A 6,000-nucleotide genomic window follows, 5' to 3' on the forward strand; every position below is an offset into this window, starting at 1 on the left:
TCATGCCTGTTATCCCAGCACTTTGGGAGGCCGAGGTGGGTGGATTCCTTGAGGTCAGGAGTTCGAGACCATTGTGGCCAACATGGTGAAACCCCATCTCTACTAAAAATACAAAATTTAGCCGGGCATGGTGGCATACACCTATACTTCCAGCTACTCAGGAGGCTGAGGCATGATAATCAATTGAATCCAGAAGGCAGAGATTGTAGCTAGCCAAGATCACGTCACTGCACTCCAGCCTGGGTGAGAGAGTGGGACTCTGTCTCAAAAAAAAAAAAAAAAAAAAAAAAGTGCAACGGGACAGGGCAGTTATGAGAGCAGCTGCCTTTTCACCCACGTGCACCAGGAGCAGGGGACAATGGACAACAGCATTATTAAAGAGAGCAGAAAATATTCCCTGTTTTCTCAGCAGAAGATGACCAGAAAGGTCATGACTCACACTCTCCATGCCTCAGCTCCATAGAAGGCCAGCACCGTGCGGTGAGTAGGGTGAGGGAGTAAAGGCAGAAGGGTGACACTTCCCTGGGGTGCCTACTTCAAGCTGCACCTCAACCAAGGTGCCACATGCATAGTGGGGACCCCCCCAGGCTAGGCATAGTCAAGACTGGAACTCAGTGTGAAACACACCCATCCAAGGGCAGGGAAATATGACCTGCCACTTCATCTATGAAATCAAGGGGCCAGAAGAGCATCTGATGAACTCTAACACCCTTTCAGGATAAAAATACTCAACAGACTAGGAACAGAAGGAGACGTCACCAACCTAATAAAGGGAGGCACCTATGAAAAACCTACTGCTAACATGCTCAATGATGGAAGACTAGATGCCTTCTGCCTAAAGCCAGGACCAAGACAAGGATGTCTACGCTTGCCATTTCTATTCAACAATGTACTAAGAGGTTCTAGCCAGGGCAATTAGGCAAGAAAAGAAATAAAAGACATCCAGATTAAAGAGAAAGAAGTACAACTACATTTGCAGATGACATGATATTATATAGAGAAAACCCTTAAGTGTCAACAAAACAAATTATTAGAGCTTGTAAATGACTTCTTCAAAGCTGAAGGATACAAGATCAACATATAAAAATTAGTTCTCTTTCTATATATTAGCAATGAACAATCTCAAAATGAAATTAGGAAAAAGTTCCGGCCAGGTGTGGTGGCTCACGCCTGTCATCTCAGCACTTTGGGAGGCCAAGGCAGGCAGATCACCTAAGGTCAGGAGTTCGAGACCAACCTGGCCAACATGGTGAAATCCCGTCTCTACTAAAAATACAAAAATTAGCTGGGCATGGTGGCGGGTGCCTGTAATCCCAGCTATTCAGGAGACTAAGACAGGAGAATTGTTTGAACTGGGGAGGCGGAGGTTGCAGTGAGCCGAGATCGCGCCACTATACTCCAGCCTGGGCAATAAAGAGGGAAGCTTCGTTTCCAAAAAAAAAGAGTTCCATTTACATTAACATAAAAAAAATACTCAAGAATAAATTTAGGCAAAGAAGTGTAAAACTTGTACATCAAAAAGTCTAACATACTTGAAAGAAAGAAGATCTAAACACAGGCATATCTCATTTCATTCTCCTTTGCAGATAACATGGTTTTTTACAAATGGAAGGTTTACGGCAACCCCGTGTGGAGTAGTCCAACACCATTTTTCCAACAGAAAGCGCTCACTTTGTGTCTCTGTATCACATTTTGATAATTCTCACCATATTTCAAACTTTTTCATTATTACTGTATCTGTTATGATGATCTCTGATCAGTGAGTTCTGATGTTCCTGTTGTTGTTTTGGGACACCCCAGGCTGGCAGATTTAATTGTGGTTCATGGTTCTCCTGAACAGTCCCAGGGATGGTATGATATGATCTTATTCTCATTTCTTTTATTTTTTTTGAAACAAAGTCTCATTCTGTTGCCCAGGCTGGAGGGCAGAGGCGCAATCTCAGCTCAATGCAACCTCTGCCTCCCAGGTTCAAGCGATTTTCGTGCCTCAGCCTTCTAAGTAGCTGGGATTACAAATGTTCGCCACCACCCCTGGCTAATTTTTATATTTTCAGTAGAGACAGGGTTTTGCCATATTGGGCAGGCTGGTGTCAAACTTCTAGCCTCATGTGATCCACCCACCTTGGCCTCCCAAAGTGCTGGGATTACAGGCATAAACCACCATGCCCGGCCTCATTCTTATTTATTTTCTATGAGAGTATGTGTGTATATGGAGAGTGGAGAGTGGGGCTGGGGAGGGACGGAGTTTTTCCTTTTATGTTTATCTTTATCAATAAACTTGTTTACTTTTATAGTTTAAAAGAACTTGAAGGACAGAGATCTAATAACTGAATTCATAAAGCTTGTCGAATATAAGGACAATATACAAAATTAATTGTATTTCTAGATACCAACCATAAAAAATTAGAAAATTTAATAAACAATATCATCTACTGTAGCAATAGCCAGGAATGAATCTAATGAAAAGATGTATAAGGCTTTTACATAATTGAAGGGCATGCTATGTTCACAATTTAGATGACTCAGTAGTGTAAATATGTTGATTCTCCCTAAAGTGACCTACAGAGGCAATGCAATCCCAGTGAAAAATCCTAGCAGGTATTTGTGTGCACAGTGTGAATGCTTACAAGCTGACTTTAAAATTTATATGGAAATACAAACACCCCAAAATATTCAATACAGTCTTTTTTTCTTTATAAAGGTATATTGAGATATAATTAAAGCCTATCAAGATAGTCTTGAACACAGCTGGAGACTTTTACTATCAGAAGTCAAGATTTAGTATAAACTCACAGTAATTACCACAGTGTGCTGTTGGTGCAATGGAAACAAACTGGGTCCAGAAACAGACCCACTCATATATTAGTACTTGGTTTGTGACACAGGAGTACTAGCAGTAGAGAAGTGGACTTTTCCAACAAATGATGTTGCAATCACTGGATAGGAAATCCACATGGGAAAATGTGACTCTTGACCCCTACCTCACTTCATGCACATCCACAAAAATCATCCCTAGGCAGACAGCAGACCTAAGTGTGAAAGGTAAAACAATACAGCTACAAATGATAACAGAGGGGAATACCTACAAGATGTCAGCGCCGGCAAAGAGCTCCTATTAGGACTAGTCACAAAAAACCAAGATTAGGGAGCTATAAATTAGAAACTTCTGATCACTAGAAAATAGCATTAGGCGAAAAGGCTAGCCACCAAGTAGAAGGTATTTGCAATATATATATCTGGTAATGGACTTACACCAAATTATATTTTTAAAAACTTCTCATCTGTCAATAAGAAAATGACATAGAAAATAGGCAAAAGATTTGAACAGGCACATCACAAAAGATGATATCCAAATAGCCAATAAGCATATGAACAGGTGCTCGACCTCTCTTGTCATTAAGGAAATGACAATTAAAACAGTAAGATACCACTACATACTCACCTGAACGGCTAAAATTAAACAAGCCAGAAAGAAAACAGCAACAACAGCTGGGTGAGGTGGCTCATGCTTGTAATCCCAGCACTTTGGGAGGCTGAGGCGGGTAGATCACCTGAGGTCAGGAGTTCGAGACCAGCCTGGCTAACATGGAAAAACCCTGTCTCTACTAACAATACAAAAATTTGCTAGGGGTGGTGGAGCACGCCTGTAATCCCAGTTACTCAGAATGCTGAGGCAAGAGAATGACTTGAACGTGGAAGGCAGAGGTTGCAGTGAGCCGAGATGGCACCACTGCACTCCATCCTGGTAGAAGTGTGTATCATTACAAGCATTTTGGAAAACTTTAGGAAACTATCTATTAAAGTTGAACACATATCTTATGACCTAGTAATTCCATGCCTCAATAGTTACCCATTGAAATGTATATACGTGCTCAACAAAAGATACACACGACAGTGTTCACAGTAGCCCCATTTGTAACAGTCAAATGAAGGTAAGTGAGACAACTCAAATGTGTATCAATAGAAAAATGGATAAATATATGATGGCATAGTCACATAATAGAATATTATAAAGCAATAAAAAATAAACTGCTACTATGTACAATAATATGGGTAACACACAAGATTTCATTTCAATAAACTTCAAGGAAAGACAAAACTTGTTTATAGTGTTGGAAGTCAAGTTAGTAATTACCTTTGACGAGAGGTACAAACTGGGGAGGGGCCGTGGAGAGGTCTTCTGGGGGTGCTGGTGATATGCTACTTTCTGATCTGGGTAAGAGTTTGCAAAGATGTATTCACTTTATGAATGTGCACTGAGCTATAAATTTGAGATTTGCAATGACAGGCAAATATCTTTCTTTGCATGCTCTTTGAACAAATAATGAGAGACCTTCGGTTTGTAAATAGAAAATCAATCAAGAGGCTGTATGAAATGTCCTGGAGAAACACTCTAAGACTTCATTTCCCAGGGCAGTAGAAATAAACTTCTTAAGCTAAGTTCCTTATCTTCTGATTCTAAGCATGGTTTTTCTCTGTAGCACCAGGCTGAACCATGAACAAATTCTTGTGTAGTGTAGTCACTCTTGCCCTTTTCACCTATTTGCAAAATAAAAAAGCCTGTACCAACCTTTAGAGATACACTGAAAAACTTCACCCATGACAGAAGCAAAACCTGGGCCTATTTCCTGATTTTATTTGGCACAAAGGATTTTAAAAGGATCCAAGGTGTAGTCTCTAGGCACAATGAAATTAAACTGGAAATCAACAACCAAGATATTTGGAGAAGCCCTCAATATTTGTACTTCTAAATAACTAAACAACATACTTCAAAATAACTCATGGATAAAAAAAAAAAAATCAAAAGGGAAATTAGAAAGTATTCTGAAGTAGATGAAATGAAAACATGACATATTAATTTGTGGGACGCTACTTAAGCAGAACTTAAGGAGGAAATTTATACATAAAATGTCTAGATTGAAAAGAAGAAAAGGGGTCTCAAATTGACTTCAGCTTCAAACTTAAAGAACTAGGAGAAAAAGAGCAAATTAAACTGAAGTAAACAGAAGAAAGGGAGTGATAAAGATCAAATCAATGAAACAGAAAACAGTAAAATAAAGTCAATAAAACCAAAAACTTTTTTTTTTTTTTTTTTTGAGAATAAAACTGATAAACCTCTAGGCAAACTGATCAGGAAAAAAGAGAAGACACAAATTATCAATGTCAGGAATGAGAGAAGTGACACCACGATAGGCATTACAGATAGAAAAGGTCAACAAAGGAACATTATGAACAACTTTGTGCCTATAAATTCAGTAACTTAGACAAAATGGACAAATTCCCTGAAAAACACAAACTATTAAAGCTCATTCAAGAAACAGATAACCAAAAACAGCACTATGTCTACTAAAGAAACAGAAATTTTGATTGAAAATCTTCCCACAGGTTGGGAGTGGTGGCTCATGCCTGTAGTCCCAGCATTTTGGTAGGCCAAGGTTGGTGTATCACCTGAGGTTGGGAGTTCGAGACCAGCCTGACCAACATGGAGAAACCCCAGCTCTACTAAAAATACAAAATTAGCCGGGCATGTGGCGCATGCCTGTAATCCCAGCTACTTGGGAGGCTGAGACAGCAGAATTGCTTGAATCTGGGAGGTGGAGGTTGCAGTGAGCCAGGATCGCACCATTGCACTCCAGCCTGGGCAACAAGAGCAAAATTCCGTCTCAAAAAGAAAGAAAGAAAGAAAGAAAGAAAACCTAGGCCAGGTGCGGTGGCTCACACCTGTAATCCCAGCACTCTGGGAGGCTGACGTAGGTGGATCATGAGGTCAGGAGCTCGAGACCATCCAGGCTCACATGGTGAAACCCCATCTCTACTAAAATATAAAAAATTAGCCAGGTATGGTGGCAGACGCCTGTAGTCCCAGCTACTTGGGAGGGTGAGGCAGGAGAATGGCATGAACCTGGGAAGCGGAACTTGTAGTGAGCCGAGATCATGTCACTGCATTCCAGCCTGGGCGACAAAGTGAGACTCCGTCAAAAAAAAAAAAAAAAAAAAAAA

The 6,000-nt window shown here is 40.3% G+C and overlaps 1 protein-coding gene across 1 annotated transcript in view; it reads right to left on the reverse strand.

Annotated features, from left to right (window-relative positions):
* POLR1A (RNA polymerase I subunit A) overlaps positions 1-6,000 on the reverse strand; it is a 74,733-nt gene that overhangs the window by 30,003 nt on the left and 38,730 nt on the right. The window lies entirely within an intron of this gene.

The sequence above is a fragment of the Piliocolobus tephrosceles genome, chromosome 15, assembly GCF_002776525.5.
Source record: "Piliocolobus tephrosceles isolate RC106 chromosome 15, ASM277652v3, whole genome shotgun sequence".
NCBI classification, from domain to species: domain Eukaryota; kingdom Metazoa; phylum Chordata; class Mammalia; order Primates; family Cercopithecidae; genus Piliocolobus; species Piliocolobus tephrosceles.